This window comes from Manis javanica, chromosome 15 (assembly GCF_040802235.1).
Source record: "Manis javanica isolate MJ-LG chromosome 15, MJ_LKY, whole genome shotgun sequence".
Taxonomy (NCBI): domain Eukaryota; kingdom Metazoa; phylum Chordata; class Mammalia; order Pholidota; family Manidae; genus Manis; species Manis javanica.
In genome coordinates this window covers 60,981,452-61,003,778 of record NC_133170.1, presented here as the reverse complement: position 1 = coordinate 61,003,778, position 22,327 = coordinate 60,981,452, and the positions used below count along the sequence as shown (strand labels likewise).

General features: G+C 39.3%; 1 protein-coding gene across 6 annotated transcripts in view; it reads right to left on the bottom strand.

Moving 5' to 3' along the window:
* MYRIP (myosin VIIA and Rab interacting protein) overlaps window positions 1-22,327 on the bottom strand; it is a 229,277-nt gene that overhangs the window by 186,095 nt on the left and 20,855 nt on the right. Inside the window, exon 1 of one of the 6 annotated variants that reach the window (XM_073224001.1) lies at window positions 9,209-9,302. The exons of the other annotated variants lie outside the window; for them this stretch is intronic. The gene's annotated coding sequence lies outside the window, so the exon portion shown is untranslated. Of the gene's footprint in view, window positions 1-9,208; window positions 9,303-22,327 lie in introns of those variants that run through there. 6 annotated transcript variants of the gene reach the window in all.

Genomic DNA, 22,327 nt, shown 5'->3' with positions numbered 1-22,327 from the left:
TTTTGTGTCTTTTTATCACTTCAGTTTATTTAACTAACAACTGATCCTTAGACATCTCAAAACCTGCACGATCAGCCAGCTCTCCCAATACCATTTATTGATCAATCTGACTTTGATGGCCCATGAACAAAGAGATAGGTGACAGAGAGATAAACAGACACACACACACACACAGGACTTTCTGTCTTGACCTGTCCTGAGCCTGTGATCTACCAGCTGATCACATGTCAGGAGCACACTTGGTATCGTGAATAAACTCCCATTATTTTTCCTTTTCAAAACTGTCTGGCTAACATTATCCATTGATGTCCCCAGATGAATTTTAAAATAGTTTTACCAAATTCGGAGTAAAACTTCAAATATATTTTTTATTTATGAAATGCATATCAATTAATTTGGGGAATAACTACTATCTTTACAATATTAGGTCTCATAAAGGAACTGAAAATAGGCAGAGGTTTACGCAGACTTGATGGATAACCCCAAAATAAGACCCAGCCTTCACTGCAAAAAATAAGAAAGTACACACAGCAAAAAGCAAAAAAATTAAAAGGCAAGTGACAATCTGGAGAAAAACAGGACAGATGATTATTTTAATATGCTAAGTATCCTTTAAAAATACTAAGAAACATACAAAATTCTCTAGAAGATAAAATTCAAAAGGTCATGAAATAAGACAATTCAGCAACTATCAATGTCCAAAAAAAAAGGGCAAGGACATTCATCTTTAGTGTTGTTTATTATATCAATAAAAAGTAGAAAATACAGTATAAACAGCATGAACCCATGTAAATAAATGAAAAATAAACTGAAAGTTAGTTGTAAGAAATACTACCAATGGTTTTCTTTGAGTAACATTTTAGATGATACAGTTTTTAAAATCTACTTTTGCATATATTTTCCCTTCCTTCTACAATAAATATCATTTGAATGAACAAAAATTGTCAAGGATACATATGAGGACATTCACATTTGTGCCTTTATAACAGTAAAATGGTTTAAGCAGCTAAAATGTCCAATGATAGAACACTGGCTAAGTCTGCTTCGCTGTGTCTCTAAGGTAGGACACTACACCATATAAAAATAATGCATGCTGACATGGAAAAAGTGTTTACAACAAATTTCTGAGTGAAATTTACAGATTGAAATATGATATAAAAATGATCACAATTGGAGAGGTTCCCGCGCAGGCAGGAGAGTGCCCTCGGCTGGGAGGGTAATCGAGGGAGCCAGGATGGCGGCATGAGTAGAACAGTGGAAATCTCCTCCCGAAAACACATAGATCTATGAAAATATAACAAAGAAAACTCTTCCTAAAATAGAGACCAGAGGACACAGGAAAACATCCAGACCATATCCACAGCTGCAAGAACCCAGCACCTTGCGAAGGGGGAGAGGAAGGCCACAAACCAACAAGAAGGGAAGCTCTTCCAGCGGTCACTCATACCAGCTCTGCAAACTATCTCTATCACCATGAAAAGGCAAAACTACAGGCAGACAAAGATCACAGAGACAACACCTGAGAAGGAGACAGACCTAACCAGTCCTCCTGAAAAAGAATTCAAAATAAAAATCATGAACATGCTGACAGAGATGCAGAGAAAAATGCAAGAGCAATGGGATGAGATGCAGAGAAAAATGCAAGAGCAATGGGATGAAGTCCGGAGGGAGATCACAGATGTCAGGAAGGAGATCACAGAAGTGAAACAATCCCTGGAAGGATTTATAAGCAGAATGGATAAGATGCAAGAGGCCATTGAAGGAATAGAAGCCAGACAACAGGAACATATAGAAGCTGACAGAGAGAGAGATAAAAGGATCTCCAGGAATGAAACAACACTAAGAGAACTATGTGACCAATCCAAAAGGAATAATATTCATATTATAGGGATACCAGAAGAAGAAGAAAGACGAAAAGGGATAGAAAGTCTCTTTGAAGAAATAATTGCTGAAAACTTCCCCAAACTGGGGGAGGAAATAATCGAACAGACCATGGAATTACACAGAATCCCCAACAGAAAGGATCCAAGGAGGACAACACCAAGACACATAGTAATTAAAATGGCAAGGATCAAGGACAAGGAAAGAGTTTTAAAGGCAGCTAGAGAGAAAAAGGTCACCTATAAAGGAAAACCCATCAGGCTAACATCAGACTTCTCGACAGAAACCCTACAGGCCAGAAGAGAATGGCATGATATATTTAATGCAATGAAACAGAAGGGCCTTGAACCAAGGATACTGTATCCAGCACAACTATCATTTAAATATGATGGTGGGATTAAACAATTCCCAGACAAGCAAAAGCTGAGGGAATTTGCTTCCCACAAACCACCTCTACAGGGCATCCTACAGGGACTGCTCTAGATGTGAGCACTCCTAAAAAGAGCACAGAACAAAACACACAACATATGAAGAATGGAGGAGGAGGAATAAGAAGGGAGAGAAGAAAAGAATCTCCAGACAGTGTATACAACAGCTCAATAAGCAAGCTAAGTTAGGCAGTAAGATACTAAAGAAGCTAACCTTGAACCTTTGGTAACCACAAATCTAAAGCCTGCAATGGCAATAAATACATATTTCTCAATAGTCACCCTAAATGTAAATGGACTTAATGCACCAATCAAAAGACACAGAGTAATAGAATGGATAACAAAGCAAGACCCATTCATATGCTGCTTACAAGAAACTCACTTTAAACCCAAAGACAAGCACAGACTAAAAGTCAAGGGATGGAAAAACATATTTCAGGCAAACAACAGTGAGAAGAAAGCAGGGGTTGCAGTACTAATATCAGACTAAATAGACTTCAAAACAAAGAAACTAACAAGAGATAAAGAAGGATACTACATAATGATAAAGGGCTCAGTCCAACAAGAGGATATAACCATTCTAAACATATATGCACCCAATACAGGAGCACCAGCATATGTGAAACAAATACTAATAGAACTAAAGAGGGAAAAAGACTGCAATGCATTCATTTTAGGAGACTTCAACACACCACTCACCCCAAAGGATAGATCCACCGGGCAGAAAATAAGTAAGGACACACAGGCACTGAACAACACACTAGAACAGATGGACCTAATAGATATCTATAGAACTCTACATCCAAAAGCAACAGGATATACATTCTTCTCAAGTGCACATGGAACATTCTCCAGAATAGACCACATACTAGCTCACAAAAAGAGCCTCAGTAAATTCCAAAATATTGAAATTCTACCAACCAATTTTTCAGACCACAAAGGTAAAAAAGTAGAAATAAATTCTACAAAGAAAACAAAAAGGCTGACAAACACATGGAGGTTTAACAACATGCTACTAAATAATCAATGGATCAATGAACAAATCAAAATAGAGATCAAGGAATATATAGAAACAAATGACAACAACAACACTAAGCCCCAACTTCTGAGGGACGCAGCGAAAGCAGTCTTAAGAGGAAAGTATATAGCGATCCAGGCACACTTGAAGAAAGAAGAACAATCCCAAATGAATAGTCTAACATCACAATTATCAAAACTGGAAAAAGAAGAACAAATGAGGCCTAAAGTCAGCAGAAGGAGGGACATAATAAAGATCAGAGAAGAAATAAATAAAATTGAGAAGAATAAAACAATAGCAAAAATCAACAAAACCAAGAGCTGGTTCTTAGAGAAAATAAACAAAATAGATAAGCCTCTAGCCCAACTTATTAAGAGAAAAAGAGAATCAACACAAATCAACATAATCAGAAATGAGAATGGAAAAAGCATGACAGACTCCACAGAAATACAAAGAATTATTAAAGACTACTATGAAAACCTATATGCCAACAAGCTGGAAAACCTAGAAGAAGTTTTCTAGGACAACTTCCTAGAAAAATACAACCTCCCAAGACTGACCAAGGAAGAAACACAAAAGTTAAACAAACCAATTAAGAGCAAAGAAATTGAAACGGTAATCAAAAAACTACCCAAGAACAAAACCCCGGGGCCAGACGGATTTACCTCGGAATTTTATCAGACACACAGAGAAGACATAATACCCATTCTCCTTAAAGTGTTCCAAAAAATAGAAGAAGAGGGAATACTCCCAAACTCATTCTATGAAGCCAACATCACCCTAATACCAAAACCAGGCAAAGACCCCACCAAAAAATTAAATTACAGACCAATATCCCTGATGAATGTAGATGCAAAAATACTCAATAAAATATTAGCAAACATAATTCAACAGTATATCAAAAGGATCATACACCATGACCAAGTGGGATTCATCCCAGGGATGCAAGGATGGTACAACATTCGAAAATCCATCAACATCATCCACCACATCAACAAAAAGAAAGACAAAAACCACATGATCATCCCATAGATGCTGAAAAAGCATTTGACAAAATTCAACATCCATTCATGATAAAAACTCTCAGCAAAATGGGAATAGAGGGCAAGTACCTCAACATAATAAAGGCCATATATGATAAACCCACAGCCAGCATTATACTGAACAGCGAGAAGCTGAAAGCATTTCCTCTGAGATCGGGAACCAGACAGGGATGCCCACTCTCCCCACTGTTATTTAACATAGTACTGGAGGTCCTAGCCACGGCAATCAGACAAAACAAAGAAATACAAGGAATCCAGATTGGCAAAGAAGAAGTTAAACTGTCACTATTTGCAGATGATATGATACTGCACATAAAAAACCCTAAAGACTCCACTCCAAAACTACTAGAACTGATATCAGAATACAGCAAAGTTGCAGGATACAAAATTAACACACAGAAATCTGTAGCTTTCCTATACACTAACAATGAATCAATGGAAAGAGAAATCAGGAAAACAATTCCATTCACCATTGTATCAAAAAGAATAAAATACCTAGGAATAAACCTAACCAAAGAAGTGAAAGACTTATACTCTGAAAACTACAAGTCACTCTTAAGAGAAATTAAAGGGGACACTAATAAATGGAAACTCATCCCATGCTCATGGCTAGGAAGAATTAATATCGTCAAAATGGCCATCCTGCCCAAAGCAATATACAGATTTGATGCAATCCCTCTCAAATTACCAGCAACATTCTTCAATGAATTGAAACAAATAATTCAAAAATTCATATGGAAACACCAAAGACCCCGAATAGCCAAAGCAATTCTGAAAAAGAAGAATAAAGTAGGGGGATTCTCACTCCCCAACTTCAAGCTCTACTAAAAGCCATAGTAATCAAGACAATTTGGTACTGGCACAAGAACAGAGCCACAGACCAGTGGAACAGATTAGAGACTCCAGACATTAACCCAAACATATATGGTCAATTAATATTTGATAAAGGAGCCATGGACATACAATGGCAAAATGACAGTCTCTTCAACAGATGGTGCTGGCAAAACTGGACAGCTACATGCAGGAGAATGAAACTGGACCATTGTCTAACCCCATATACAAAGGTAAACTCAAAATGGATCAAAGACCTGAATGTAAGTCATGAAACCATTAAACTCTTAGAAAAAAACATAGGCAAAAACCTCTTAGACATAAACATGAGTGACCTCTTCTTGAACATATCTCCCCGGGCAAGGAAAACAACAGCAAAAATGAGCAAGTGGGACTACATTAAGCTGAAAAGCTTCTGTACAGCGAAAGACACCATCAATAGAACAAAAAGGAACCCTACAGTATGGGAGAATATATTTGAAAATGACAGATCCGATAAAGGCTTGACATCCAGAATATATAAAGAGCTCACACGCCTCAACAAACAAAAAACAAATAACCCAATTAAAAAATGGGCAGAGGAAGTGAACAGACAGTTCTCTAAAAAAGAAATACAGATGGCCAACAGACACATGAAAGGATGCTCCACATCGCTAATTACCAGAGAAATGCAAATTAAAACTACAATGAGGTATCACCTCACACCAGTAAGGATAGCTGCCATCCAAAAGACAAACAACAACAAATGTTGGTGAGGCTGTGGAGAAAGGGGAACCCTCCTACACTGCTGGTGGGAATGTAAATTAGTTCAACCATTGTGGAAAGCAGTTTGGAGGTTCATCAAAATGCTCAAAACAGACCTACCATTTGACCCAGGAATTCCACTCCTAGGAATTTACCCTAAGAATGCAGCAATCAAGTTTGAGAAAGACAGATGCACCCCTATGTTTATCGCAGCACTATTTACAATAGCCAAGAATTGGAAGCAACCTAAATGTCCATCGGTAGATGAATGGATAAAGAAGATGTGGTACATATACACAATGGAATACTACTCAGCCATAAGAAGTGGAAAAATCCAACCATTTGCAGCAACATGGATGGAGCTGGAGAGTATTATGCTCAGTGAAATAAGCCAAGCGGAGAAAGAGAAATACCAAATGATTTCACTCATCTGAGGAGTATAAGAACAAAGGAAAAACTGAAGGATCAAAACAGCAGCGGAATTGTAGAACCCAAAAATGGACTAACAGGTACCAAAGGGAAAGGAACTGGGGAGGATGGGTGGGTAGGGAGGGATAAGGAGGGGGAAGAAGAAGGAGGGTATTAAGATTAGCATGCATGGGGGGGAGGAAGAAAGGGGAGGGTGGGCTGCACAACACAGAGAGGACAAGTAGTGATTCTACAACATTTTGCTAAGCTGATGGACAGTAACCGTAATGTGGTTGTTAGGGGGGACCTGATATAGGGGAGAGCATAGTAAACATAGTATTCTTCATGTAAGTGTAGATTAAAGATTAAAAAAAAAAAAGAAAGAAAGAAAAGGGGGATTACTCCTTGATAGGATAAAACTATTGGTAAATCAAAGAGCAACGCATGCTTTAAATATCCTTAATATTGATCACTTAGAGGGTGTCAGATGATCAGCTATGGAGGTACTCTTTTCTGATAATATTCCTTACTCTTAATAAAAAAAAAATAGCAGTTCCTGTGTCCTGACCTCCAATGAGTTCTGCACAGTGGTATAGAGGGCATGTCAACGTGTGGGCAAAGGGTCTGTTTGTTTCTATGCAGAAGATCAAGGCCTAGCTTGGATACCCAGAAAATGAACTAAGATACGATATGAGGAGGAGCTTCCAGCATCAGCACTCTCTGGGGGACTTGTGCCGGGGGATGATCATCAAAAAGCCTCCACAGGGATCCAGACGATGCTGCGGTTGTGGCTGCATCCACCCCACCGTCTCCTGGACTTGCCATTGGAATGAGGAGGAAGATGTCTAGGCTGGCATGTGCATACAGTGAGACAACGAATTTGACTGGATCTGTACTGTTGGAACTCAACCAGGAGTTGGGAGGGGTGCAAGGTGTAGCACCCCAAAATCTTAAGACTATAGACTATCTACGGTTAAAAGAACATATGGGATGTGAACAGATCCCAGAAATGGGCTGCTTTAATTTGTCTGATTTCTCTCAGACTGTTCAAGTACAGTTGGACAATTTTCACAAATGCCTAGGGTGCCTAAATGGTTTTCTTGGCTTCACTGGAGATGGATGGTAATTATAGATTTGCTTTGTTTATGTCACTGTATACCTATTATGTTAATATGTGAGGGCAAATTAGTCGGTAATTTGAAACCTATACATGCTTAAGGTACTCTACAAGAAGATATGTCAAAGAAATAATCAATCCTCCCATGTTTTCTTCCATATGCTACATCTATAGCTTTTCTTCTTCCTTCCTAATTACAACCCTTATATAGAATTCATGCCTCATATCGAATTTACCGAGCATCATAATTCCTCCAGGTAGTAAAGATAACTCGAGACAAGTGCTGGGCATAGAAGCCACAGGGCATAAATCTGCAAAGAAGTAAAAAGCTAACCTTTTCAAACAATATGGCTTCTCTCTCACTGACCAACTTTACATTTCCCTGTATGGCCCCGGAAGATGACTGGTTAGCCAGAGACGGGTAAGATTCCTCAAGGGAGGAACAAACTAAGACAGGCACAGTCGCAGGGGGGCCATCAGGTGAGAAATTGGGGATCAACAGAGGTGAGGCTCAGAACCCCCCCTGCCTTGAGAGAAATCTTCTGCATCTGTGAATGTTTTGCTGCCCTTGTCTAGCTTGGATTAATACTTAGTCCATAGGCACACACCTGATCATCTACATTTGCCCTCTTACAGCACTAAACTATGTTTTCTACCTTTATCTTGCATCTACCTACCACTTCAGCATTTTATTAAAAATAAAAATAATAATAATAATAAAGGGAGAAATGTGGGTTTCAACATATAAATCAAGTATAAAAATCAAACGAATATTCATATTTGACCTGATTGTTTATAGGTCATAATGTGTGATCAAAACCGAAAGTTTCTGTGATGACTGCCCTTGCACTGTTCACCATGTAAGAATTTATTCACTATGTAAGAATTCGTTCACCATGTAAGAACTTGTTCATTATGCTTCAGAAGATTGGAGACTGACGAGAATTAGGCTTGAGATGGATTAATGATTGTGCATTGAGCATTGACCCCCTTATACTGAATTTTATTGTTGTTAACCATTTGATCAATAAATATGAGAGATACCCTCCCCCCCAAAAAATGATCACAATTGTTTTGGTTTTCTAAAAATGTGTGTGTGTGTGCATGTGTGTATTCCATTGAAAATAACTGATCAACCATATGCCAAATGCTCACAGTTGTTTCTTTGGGTATAATTTTTAGGGTTTTTTTTTTTTTGTGTGTGTGAATTTATGCTTTCCAATTTTCCCCACAATGAACACGGATTACTTTCTTAATGAAAAAAATAAATGGTATTTTGAACACTAATAAAAGCTAATAATAACAACACAGGAATAACTCAAAATTATAAAATAGTAATATGTCCTGACATTGCAAGAGGACCACAATGCCTAAAATGTCAACAGAGAAGCCTAGTATTCATGTTATAGGAAACAGCCTAAAAAATGGTCACTACTCAATTAGATTTGATTTCACATCAGTTTATAGCTGCAGAGACCCTAAAACAACAGGAATTACATTACTAATTACTAGGTTCCTATTATACTCTAAGAAATAAAGAATATTTGTATCTCAGGAACTGGAAAGCTTTCAAAAACCAGGGCATATAGAAAGGATAATTGAAAATTTTAGTGTAATTAATGCAGAAATGAGCAATACTTCTGATATGAATAGGCCAAAAAAATAAAAGCATACAATTTAGCCTGAGGCCATCTGTAAACAGCACAATTCATAAAAATCTGTAAAACAGAAAACCCACCTGTAGAAGAGTTTTGGGATGTCACTTACAAGGCCATGCAACTCACTGGAGACTGAACTGTGTTTAATTCTGTTTGGTCACATCTGATTTGATAGTAGCAGCTGAGACAGGAAGCAAAACGAATGGTCACCACAGTCAGCTTGCAGGACAGTCTCAGAACACGAAGAGAGGGTCCATTTGGAGATGCCATGTGACACAGAGGGGCCGCGTGTTCGGCACATTTATTTACCTGAACTTCCACAAGACCTTATGGCAAAGGCATTTTATTGCCAGCGTTAGAGAGAAACTGATCCGTGTCCACCACCTGAGAAAGCAAAGCCTGAGGTGGGTTATGTATGACAAAGTGGCGGATGTCTGCCAGCAGTTGTCCAGGAGGGACTTCTCTTACTTCTCCAAAGTTCTCTATAACATAACTGTATTAATGTTACAATTTAAAAAGTCACTTTTTAAAGCTGCCTGATTTATCGATCCTCACTCATGATTGCTCAGCTTCCACATCGTGTTATAATTTACTTCTCAACTTAATAGAAAAAAATTCACACTCTTCGAGGTATTCTGCTCACTCACTAGCAGGAGTCAAACTAAAATTAATTTACATAGAATTTTTACATAGATTTACATAAAATCTAAATTTCTAGTAACCTACTTATATAAGATGCTCTTTCAAGTCCCAAACTTGGTCCATAACTGAACCCCTAAGAGCTTGTCCCCTGAGGCCCCTGGCCACCCAATCTCCACTCAGTGATCTTCCTCTCACCGGCCACCCTCAGGAAGTTGCTCTCCTAAGAAATTCTACCTCCCGTGGCTTCTGTTCTGCCACCTCCACCCTCTGCCTACAACCTCTGCCTGCTGCTGGGCTCTGCCAGTTCACACTGGGTGGAGCAAAGTATTTCCAGCAGCCTTGTTCTCCAAATCCATCCTCACCCTACAAGCATCACTCACAGAGCCAGAGTAATGGCATCTCTATGTACTTACAGTGAATGAAAAACCTATATTTTTAAAAATAATAAAAATGTCAGAATAATTTTTAATTAATATTTATATAACTTCAGGATTGGAGAAACTTCCTGGAAGAACATAAGAAACCCATAAATGCAAAGTACAATGTATTTGTCTATATAAAAATTTTAAAGGATGTACTAAAGGCATCATAAGCAAAGCCATTATACATAAAATCAAAAGAAGAAAATACAAAGAGTACATATGACATGTAAGAAGAAACTATTTGTAGTCCCAATATTCACAAGGACCTTTCTACAAAATGATGAGAAAAGACAAAAAATTGACAAGGGACAGAAAATATTTTCATCATAGGGTAACACAAATTAAAGTAGAGAGGTCATCATTTCCCTCCCTTGAATTAGCAAATATAATAGAGCTGGTTGCTCCAGTGGTAACAAGGATGTGGAAAATGGGTTCTTTCATTGACAGTGGGAAGATGAGCTGATACAAGTTTTTGAAAAGTAAACTGCTATTTATTTAAATAAAGAACCTTTAATCAATCCAGCAATACCAATTCTGGAAAGTGACCTTAGAAAAATGAAAACACCTGAGTGTAAAGATATATGTAAATTACTGGTTCCTTCAACTGTTAATAGCTGCAAAAATCTGGAAAGAATCTGAAAGCCTATTAATAGTGAATGGCTCAGTAAAATATGGTATATTCGTCCCTGCATTATGCAGGTATTATCAAGAATAAGGCAGATCGATTCTCATTGACACAGAAGAATGCTCATGAGACATAGTTAAAAGAAAAAACTGCTGAACAATGTGAATATCACAAACTTTTATACAATAAAACCTATATGTGTGGGTTTATACACCTTCTTATGAACATGCATAAGAGCAGAGAAATGGTAACGAAGCAGATCAAATGTTAATATTGGATATTTCAGGAAGGCAGCCTCTAGTAGGTCAAGAGGAGAGTTTGAAAATTTTCTTCATACTATCCTGTCCTTTAACTTTTTAAGTAAATATGTATTATTGGGCCTTTTACAGCTTAAATCAAAATGTAGGCTGACTTCGAGTTTGAACTTGGTGTGCAAAAGCTAACATTTCTTGCTTCTCATTCTGGAAACCGTCCAAAATGCAACAAGAAAAATGAGAAACAGAGAAATTCACTTCAGTTAAACCAGGAGACAAAACTTCTGAGACCAAACATAAATGGAAAGGCATGTACAGTACAGGAGCTGGAGCTGGAAGATGCGAGAGGTCGCGGAGAGCTGGCAGAGGCTGCAGGGTTTGGCGAGCACCAGCCGAACTAGCTTTCCCCAAGGCAAGGCACACAGGCTGAGGTGCCCACCTTGCTGGAAACAGCAGAGGGGGATCTACTGGCTCACCTGCCTAGACCCAGGGTTGTGTCTCTTGTTTGTTTCCCCCCAAAAATGGTAACAAGAGACAAGGAACCGCAGAGAAAACATATTTACTGAAAGCTGCCTTTCTTTCATACAGCAGAGAAATGACAGTCTTTCCATGACCCCCAAATTAAAAAGTCAAATAAAAACAAAATTAAAAAATGGTCCTTTCTTCATTGGCTTTGGTGAAATAAAGGTCAGTCATAAAAAAAGTTCCATCCAGGCTTGGACACATCCCCATTCCCTACGAACCAATAACTATTCAGGAAAAATTAAACTCCTTTCATGGAATTAAAAAAAGAAAGAAACTTGGGAACTATACATGCACACTAGAAGATAAAAATAAATGAGCAATAAAGGCAGGCATCAGGGAAGCTCTCTTATTGTAAGACATTAAAGGAAACAGTGGGGTGATCAGATATGTTTTAAGAAATTAGAGACTTAATGATAGAACCATACCCATGAATGAAGAAACAGGGGAAACTACCAAAGCAACCACAAATGATAAACTGTGAATTGGCAGTTTGGGAAATTGACAGGGGTGGGGGAAAAATAATAACCACTGCAAGATTATGCCAAAAAAGGCATCCAAGGTGGTTGAGAAAATTAATGGAGCAAAATAAGAGACATAGTAGGGAGCAAGACAAGAGAAAAGGGCCAAAATGAAATAGAAACAGAGCTTTTAAAAATTGGGGAGGAAATGGTAGATACAGAGGAAAAATAGAAGAGACCTCAAAAAGAAGGAAATGGAAATATTGGAACAAATAAGTAATTAATTCATGATATTGTTGAGACTACATTGGGTCCCAGGGAAAAATTTATTTTTTGACTTTTCAATTTTTTGAGCTATAAAAATAATGAGGAATGTAAGCATACATCGTGTACCACCAAGATAATTCCAAAATGGGTGACAAACTCAAAGGTAAAAAAAACCACTAAGGTAATAAAAGAAGACATCAGAGAATTCTTTCACAATTTCCAAATGGGAAAAGCATTCCTAAATATGACACAAAATTCAAAAGTCATTGAAAACACCAGATAAATTAAACATAGAATTTAAAGTATCTGCATAATAAAAAAACAGAACATTATAAGCAAAATGACAAATATGGGAAAAATATTGCATCTTGTATCAAAGACAAAAGGATAATATCCCTCAATATAGAAACTTCAACAAGTGGATAAGAAAAAAAGAGCAAAAAACCCAATAGAAAAATGGATGAGAGATTAAAAAACAAAGGAAACAGACTTCACAAAAAGAACTATAAATGCTCATAAGCCTATCAAACACATAAAAAGACAAATGCAAATTGAAAGCCTTTTTTTGACCTGTTGGGTTTGCAAAGGTTCAAAAACTTAGTACCACAGTGTGCTGGTAAGTCTGTGAGGAACGAGGCACTTTCAATCTTTGCTTTTAGGACTGTAAATGTATACCATCTCTAGGGAAGGGGATCTGCCAATATCTGTCAATACTATAAAGAAAGGGTAGGTAGGTAGGTAGGTAGGTAGGTGGGTAGACATAGAGATGGATGATATATATATATATATATATATATAGAGAGAGAGAGAGAGAGAGAGAGAGAGAGAGAGAGAGACCCTTTGATTCAGCAATTCCACCTCTAGGAATTTATCCCAGTGATGAGATACTTTTATTTATGCAAAATGACATATTTAGAAATATCACTAGAGAATTAAGTGAAAAACAATGATGGTATAGCCATTCAATGGAAAACTATGTAGCTGTAGAGGACAAACACAGGATGAAAAAATTCTTTATGAGCTGTATGGAAAATTCCTTAAGATCCAGGGGAAATACAGGTTGCAGAGCAGTGCGTGGACCATGCCACCATTCACATATAAAAAGGAAGAACAAAATACAGGATTCTAATGTGCTTGTGTATACACACATCTGCCTGTATATGCATAAATATTTCTAGAAAAATTCAAGGGAAAAGCCCAGTTACACATATTACCTAAAGGGAATGATGGCTGTGGTCAGGTCCCTGAAGCATCCTTTTAATGCTTTTGAAATTTTGAAACATTTTAATGTATTATCTAATTCAAAATTTTTCATTAAAAACATGAATCTCGTCTTCTTTAAAAGAGAAAATCTGATCAAGTTACCCCCAAGCATAAAATCCTTTTATCATTCTCTATAGCTTGGGGAATAAATGTCAAAGGACTGGGCTTACACCTTGGCCCTTGAAGACCCCTGCTTAACCTGTTCTCTCTTCAGGCCTGATGTCTGCCCTCCTCCTGGGACTCGAATCCAGCCACATGAGTTGCTTATTAGAACACATCCACCTCTCTCCTGCCCATGACCTTGCACATGCTGGACCTTTTGTTATTGTCCCACAGGCCCGTGAGGCCCCATTCATTAATTTTTTCAGTCTATCTTCTCTCTGTTGTTCAGACTGGCAAATTCTATTGCTCTGTCCTCATCTTCACTTACTGTATTCTGCCACCTCCACTCTGGTTTTTTGCTCATCCAGCAAGTTGTTAAAAAATTTTTTGTTGTGATATTTTTCAGTTCTGTAATTTATTTTTGGTTCTTTTAACTATTTCTTCATTGTAATTTTCTGTTTATGATTTGTTTCAGGAGAATTTGCAATGATTTGTTGAAGCATCTTTACAACAGCTGCTTTAAAATCCTTGTCAGATAATCCCAACACCTGACTCAGCTCGGTGATAGCATCAGTTAATTGTCTTTCCTCATTCAAACCATGATCTTCCAGTTCTTGGCTTGATGAGTGCTTTTTATCTGTATCCTGGACATTGTGGCTTTTGTGTTAGGAGACTCTGGGTCTTATTTACTGTATTTCTGTCCTGTCCTACTTTTCTAGACTGAGGTTCCAACAACAATGTATTTTCATTTCAATGAGTAATTTTCACTCATTTGGTTTATACAGTGCCACTGAGTCTCACACCGGTCCCTGTTGTGTTGCATGAGGGGACAGATGAGGTTTCTCCAGGCCGGACTGCTGGGTTCCTCTCGGTGGGGAAGTGGGCTGTGTCTGTGGGTCCAGCCTGCACAGGTGGGCTGCTTGCTGTGGTAGGACTCCCTTGCTGGTGCAGCTCAGTAGATGAGGGTTTCTCAGACCCAGCAGGGAGGAGGGAACTTCACCTGCCACTTGATTCCCAACTGATCCCCCTTGTGTGCCGTGCCATGCTCATCCTGAGTCATCATCCAACTTCTGTTGAGCCTGGGGAAGGAATGAGCCTACCAACAGGCTGGAATTCAAGAAACACTGGGCCTGAGTCATTTTCTGTATCAGGTGGGGTATCACAAGATGCCTGCCTGCTGTGTTGTTTCCCAAACTAGTTTGCTCTCCTCCCAGAATTCTCCTCTGGTGGTTGCATGTGTCTCCAGAGAAAGCTGTGGCAGGGTTCTCCAGGGAAACAGAACCAACAGGAAACATTATACACACATATGCCTGCTTTAGGACTTTGCACATACTGATTACACTTTTCTCACGACAGCTCTAGGAAGTGGATATTACTATTTTCCTCACTTTACAGAGGAACAAACTAAAGCAAAGAGAAAGCAAATAACTTGCCCAAGATCATGCAGCTTGTAACTGGCTCCCAAGTCTACACTCAGCCACCAGGAGAGCTGCCTCCCCTAGTCAAAATCATACCCACAGCCAGAAATAATGTGTAATCTTACACTAGCATAAGAAAAGAAAAAATTTAATTATATTCAAGATAATTTGCAATGCCATTACATCTCTGTTCTAATATGCCACCCAACTATCTTCAGGCTGGCGGTAGGATGTCAGGTGTCCAACTGGCCTAACACAGCCTGAGCGATACTGATAATGTGATGACCACTGACCAATAGCAGCCATGGTGACATTTTCTCTGGAATGTGCTACCTGTGGCAGGCTGTGCTCCAAAGACTCTCAAGAATCATATTCGAGTTATAGTTCCTATTCTTTCATTGGGGAAAACTGAGGCACAGGGAGTTAAATAAGTGGCCCAATGTCACCAGCTGTAAATGGCTGTGCCATCCTACAAACCGAGGAGACTTGACCCCTGAATCTACGGTCCTAACCCAGTTACCATCCTACCCTGCTGTTTAAAAGGTCATTCTAAGAAGCAACCACATTGACCAGCTCTTTCCCTCCAGGTGTATGTATGAAAACAACTTTAAAAGGGTAATCCTAAAGTCCATCCTCTTTTCAAATATGAACGTGAATCACGAGCCCACATTTATTTAAATTCTAAGTGACTGACATTCCAACTTGCAAAGAGTTTTACAGACTTGAAACCCTTGGCTAAACCAAATGATCTAACTCAATTAGCAAATATTCAAGCATGTGTCTAGAATCTTCCTGTGGTTCTAATAGTACAGTTTGCTTCCTCTGAAGGCATTAGCTTCTTAGATTAGATTAGCCCTCACCGACTCCCAGCACAGGATGTAGCTCCAGAGAACTGCAAGGTCCCAGGGGGTATGCATCAAATCCCATTAAGTCTGCAGCAGTTCCTAGAGCCCACCTGGAACACAAGAAAGGACACTGGAGAGGATAAAACTCTCAGTGGAATATTGAAATTATCATTGTTTTGGCAGAAATCAAGATCAGAAAACCTGAAGACATGACAGTGCTCATTTCTCACTAATAGAAGTGTTGGTCAGCCAACCAACTAGACTATAAGCTTCTGTGCAGATGCAGAGAAACTCCAGTTACCACATTCCTGATGCTCAAGGAGCTTATGAAGCTTCTGCTAAAATTAAGCTAATACATAAAGGCTGTTTGAATTTGGAGTTTCCAGTGGAGAAATGCCAGTTAACTAGGCATAAGGTGGATGAAAAATAGTAATTTTTTTTAACTACCTGGATTTTGCATTCAAGTTTTTATTTTGGTTTCCTTTGACTTTCTTCATTTGTAGGATTTGGGAGAAAGGCATGAATACTAATTGAAATACCCTTATAAATAAATATGTCCTAAAATAGAAAATTAGAAACTAAAACAAGAGAAAAAACTTTTTACTAATCTTACGGTAGTCCTGCAGTCCAGGGGAAACATCTGTTATGAAACCCAGGTTTAACTCTGGCTAAATGCAAACATTATCCCATCTGCATCATTTGAGAATTTGGTGTCATGCCAGCTGTGACTCTGGAAAGGAACAATGGCTCTAGCTGTCCCCCTTCAGCCCTTTCTGGTATCCATATACCCACCTACTATCCAGGCTACTCCAGGTATCCCCTGCCTCCTCCTTTCAGGACAGAGATATCAGGAAAGATGACACTTTTCCAGGAACAGGAAAAGACAAAACTTCCTGGCTTGAGATCCCAAGTCCTCCTCACCAAGTGAGCCTGGCCAGCTTCCTGGCTGTGCCCCGACTCACCCTGGTGCATGACTGTATCTGGTCGTGCCCAAGCACCTGCCGTCCCCCTGAACACTGTGTGCCTCAGACCTCCCCCGAGTCAGGATCCATCTCTAGAAAAGCTCCTCTGACCAGGCTGGGTGCCCCCCTTTCCTACTGCCCAGCCCTCTGCTTTGGCACATCTCATGCTGCTAGCCTGCAACTGTCTGCTTAAAACAGAGTTCTTTGAGGGTAGGAACCATACTTTGTTAGTCTTTATTTCCTCAAGGCCTAGTCAAGATGACATTGAATAACCTTTTTGGAGGCTGGTGAGAAGTCCGGGGAAGACGTATCAGCGCCTTGGGTTTCTCAGAGGATCACTAAGTGCTCGGTCATATCCTTTAACACTATTCAAACTTAGGTGGAGTCATGAGTTCCATGTTACAGATGATAAAACTGATGCTGAGCTCGATCAAACACATTCCTATGTGATGTCAATGGAAGTCAGAGATGGAGTTCAGCTGTAGGCTCTCCACTTCCTTCTTTTGAGTGACTGACTCCCTTGCATCCCTCTTGATAAACAAGTATCAGATATCTGCTAGATCCTGAAGCCATCTCCCAGACAAAATGACTTTTTTACCATCCCACCTACTACTTTATAAATATTTCCCAGGTGAATTTCCAAACACTGGAAAAGATTCAGAGGGTGAGGAGAGGTTTCTTACACCCTCTGAATTTAAAGAGTAAGTTTATTCTGTTCATATCCAAAGGCCTCTGCCTTCCACACTTTGACCAATCTTGGCAGTGACCATACATTGTACTTTGAGAGGAGACACATGCTATTTTCATCTGCCCGATGTCCACCATTCCCCCCAAAATTTAGTGACACCACCCAATCTCATTCTTGGGAACTTATTTTCCCACATTCCATGTGGTCCTAGTGGAGCCATGCACTCTGAGGTGTTTGTCACTCCAGGCACAGGACTCGTACAGGTTGATGAGACTTCCTCCCCCTAAATCTGAATTCTATGCCAATTAACCCAAAAACTGTTTGTAGTTGGAGCTGAGTAATTGTGAATGCCCCTCCATGAGGAGGTTCTCCATCTGTTGATATGACCAAGTACCGAGAGTCATCCTAGTTCCCCTCTCTCTGAGGCCTCCAAGTCTCTTTCCAAAAATTTCCTTGTTTTGCTAAACTGAGCTAAAGGTCATTCCTGTTCCTTGCCACCCAAAACCTCCAGCTGGCATACCCACATGTATGAATAATAGGACTCTTGCTTCTTCACCTAAAGAAGAGGAGATGAAATCATCTTCTAGGCATTTTAAGCTAAAGCTTGAAAACATCAACTGCTATTACTAAGCATACATAAAACGTTTTAGAAATACCATGTTAATTCATTGATTAGATAATGTTGGGGTTATAAAACACAGGGGCAGATATAAATGTTTGTGGTAGAGATTCTCTGTGGGAGGTGGAGGAAATGAATATTTCCAGTAAAAGTGAAGTGATAAAGAAAAAGTTGATTTCTCATTTGTACAAACAGATAAAGGACAGTCGACAGCAGCAATTATATGAGTCCCAGTATTCCTGTGGTGAAACACACTTGGAGAGAATCAATAATTTACCAAGGTTGCAATAGAGTCATTCAAATTGGTGTTGGTCTTGCTCTGCCTACTGTGACACACTGCCTCCAAATAGCATAATTCACTGCAGTCCACCCCAAAGGCTCCAACGTCATCTACCCCATATCCCAGGCTCTTTGTCCACAAATGCAGTAATTTAAGTTTCCTAAGATTACAAAAGTGGATCCTAGCCCCCTGTATGCCAGGGTCCCCATGGCTGATAAATAAGTGTGTAGGTATCAGTGAGGAGGACACAGACCCAGAGTGTTGGGACAACCCACAAACCGACTACATCCTCTTTCAATACCTAAGAGAGTGTAAGCTTGCAGGATTCAGTATTAAAAATACAGTCCTTTAGAGATTAGTTGCACAACAATGTAACTATACTTAACACTACCGAACTGTACACTTAAATATGGTTAGGATATTAAATTTTGTTATGTATATTTTGTTACAATTAAAAACTAAAATCAATCAATCAATCAATTAAATAATTAATTTAGAGACTGTGAGGCAGGTTGTCTCCTATCACATGTCCCAAAGGGCAGCTCTTTACCTCCTGGCAAATGATATCAAGCTTTCATTAACAGATGTGGCTTTGTTTGAAAAGGTCAGCTCTGCTGAACTGAGAGCCAGCAGCCCTGTCACACCAGCATCAGGCACTGGAGGATATTCAGAATATTTCAAGAACATAAATAACTCCCACACTTCAAATGCATGCCTGACAAGTGAGAGATCAAAAAGAAAGGTTCATCCAAAAGGAACTCCTACTTTGAGTGCCAAATAAATGCTGAATGCAACATGGTAAATAGAACACCATATAGATGAGGAATTTTCCTTATGTTACAGAGTCCATAAATACTTGTTTGCTTTGTTACACAAACATATGGGAGCCTATTACACAGCTTCAGATGCAAAAAGAAAAAAATATCGATCACTGTTCTCCGTGAGCATCATCACTTAGTAGGGCAAGCCAGTGGACTTGGAGAGTGAGCTGCGCTCAGTCTGGGAAGCGCACAGGCCCCACAAGCAACAGAAGAGGATCCAGAAAAGGCGTGGAATTACCAGAAGAGACTACAGGGGTCGATCAAAACACTTAAAACTGGGGGGCCAGATCTCCATAGGAGGCTCTGGAAAGCTCCTATATGTTCTTGGGAATCTATAAGGGCACATGCATCTACAGAGCTGTGTGTACGCTCAGGAAAGAGATAAAAAGACTGGTTTCTCTTCTCTAGATGAACCTTCAGGCACTTAAGCAAGCAAGAAGTGAAGGCTAAGAAAAATGTGTGAACTGCCTGCCACAGCATTGAAAACATACTCCAACACAAACTAAGAGCCCCTTTGGCAAAGGCTGGGGGAATTGTTGATTCATTAAGGAAATCTCTGTCCAGTCAGGAGACTGCTAAGCTAACCAAGAAAAGTGTCACTGGCCATACATGACAAAGATCACCGAATTTACACACTTAGTCCAGAAAAGTCACTAAATAAACAAAGAGACAACAATAAACTCAGGGTAAGGAGAAATCTGATTTTCAGAGCTGCCATATTGTATTATTTGAAACATCTAATTAAAAATATATAAAACACATAAAGAAACAAGAAAATACTCACAGGGAAAAAATGTATTCAATAGAAACTGTCCCTGAAGAAGACCATATAACAGAGTTACTAGACAAAGACTTTAACTATTTTAAGTATGATCAAAGACCAAAAGGAAACCATGTCTAGAGAATTAAGAGAAAGAATAAGAATGATGTTTCATCAAAGAGTATTAACAAAGGGAGAGAAATTATAGAAAGGAGCCAAATAGAAATTCTGGAGTTAAAAGATGCAATAATGGAAATGAAAAAATATCATGACAGGCACTCAACAGCATGTCTGAACTGGCAGAATAAAGAATCAGGTAACTTAAAGACAAGTTTTGAGATGGTCTGGACTTGAGATTATCCAGTATGAGGTACAAAAAGAAAAAAGAATGAAGAAAAATGAAGAGAGCCTCAGAGGCCTGTGGAACACCATCAAGTACCAGAAAAACAGGAGTGAAGAAAGGTACAGAAAAATATCTGAATAAATAATGGTGGATCTGTTATTAGCAAAGATCTTAGTTAGTAATCAAAAACTTCCCACGAAGAAAAGCACAGGTTTACATGGCTTGACTGGTGAATTCTACCAAATATTTATATAATTAACACCAGTCCTTCATAAAATCTTCCTCCCAAAAATAGTAGTAGGAAATACTTATCATTTTCCTCATTATCAGAAGCCAGCATTACCCTGATAACAAAAACAAAGGTATCACAATAAAACTATAAATTAATATCCTTTATGAATATAGATGAAAAGAACCTCAACAAGATATTACCAAACAAAATCTAGCAACATATTTTTTAAAAAGTTGTGTATACCATAGCAAAGTGGGATTCATGCCAGGAATGCAAGGTTAGTTGAACATGTGAAAATGAAATAGAATAAAAGACAAAGATGACATGATTATCTCAATAAATACAGAAAAAGCATTTGATAAATCCAACACCTTTTCATGATATGAACACTCAACAAACTAGGAATAGAAGGGAACTTGATTAAGGCTATCTACAAAAAACTCACAGCTAACATACTTAATGGTGAAAGAATGGATATTTCCCCCCCCCAAATATAACAAGATTGTCAGTCTTACCATCCCTATTCAGTACTTCACTGGAGGTACTAGCCAAGGAAACTAGGCAGGAAAAACAGACTCTCCTGAGACCCCATGGAGGTTCCAAGCTCATGCTGTTTTAGGTAAAACTTTCTTCCCTATTAAACAGAAGTGACACTATAATTTTATTTCTGGCAAATGAGAACAGGTCTAGAAGTTGAAAATTGGTTGGGCAATCTCATTATCTCCATTTGTATAAAATTTGATTGTATTTCTTACCTATTAGATAATGTTGGAAACTTCCTCAGAAGCAAGGATAAGGAGATGCCCCATGGCTTCTGCTGGCAGCACTGCTGGCCACAGGTCCCTGGAGACGGTTTCAAACAGTATGGGATGGGCACCCACATGCCCCAGGCCAAAATGCTGTGGGGCAAGAGATGGTTCTCAAACGAGGGCTATCTTGTCTCCCACGGGACATTCAGTAATGTCAGGAAAAGTTTTTAGTTGTCACAGCTGGGGTGTGCTACTGGCATCTAGTGGGGAGAGGCCAGGGATTGCTGCCATGCCCTATGATGCACAGGAGGCCCCCCATCTAGAAACTATCTGGTACAAAATGTCATTAATGCCAAGGCTGAGAAATGCTGGTTTAAACAGAAAGCTACAAAGCACATCAGTGCTCCTTAAAACCAGGCATGCTCAGCAGAGTCACAGGCGGCCTTCACCACTGCTACTGTGCGGGGTGGCCCCCGGGACAGAGATCACTGCAGGGTTCTGGGCATAAAATCACCCACAGACTCTGTGATGGTTAATTTTATGTCTCAACTTGCCTGGGCCATGGGGTACCCAGTTATATGGTCAAACATTATTTTGGGTGTGTCTGTGAGTGTGGCTTGGGGTGAGATTAATATCTGAATCAGCAGACTGAGTAAAGCAGATTGCCCTCCCTAGTGTGGGTGGGCCTCATCCAATCATGTGAAGGCCTGGATAGGACACAAGGGCTGGCCCTCCCCCAATTAAGAGAGAATTCTTTCTATCTAATGTGTTCAAACTGGAACCTTGGCTTTTTTCTGCCTCTGGGCTCAAACTGAAACATCATCTCTGCCTGGGCTTCAAGCCTGTGGGCCCTTGGACTGCAGCTGCACCCTCGGCTCTCCTAGGTCTCCAGCTGCAGATCTTGGGATTTGTAAGCCTACATAA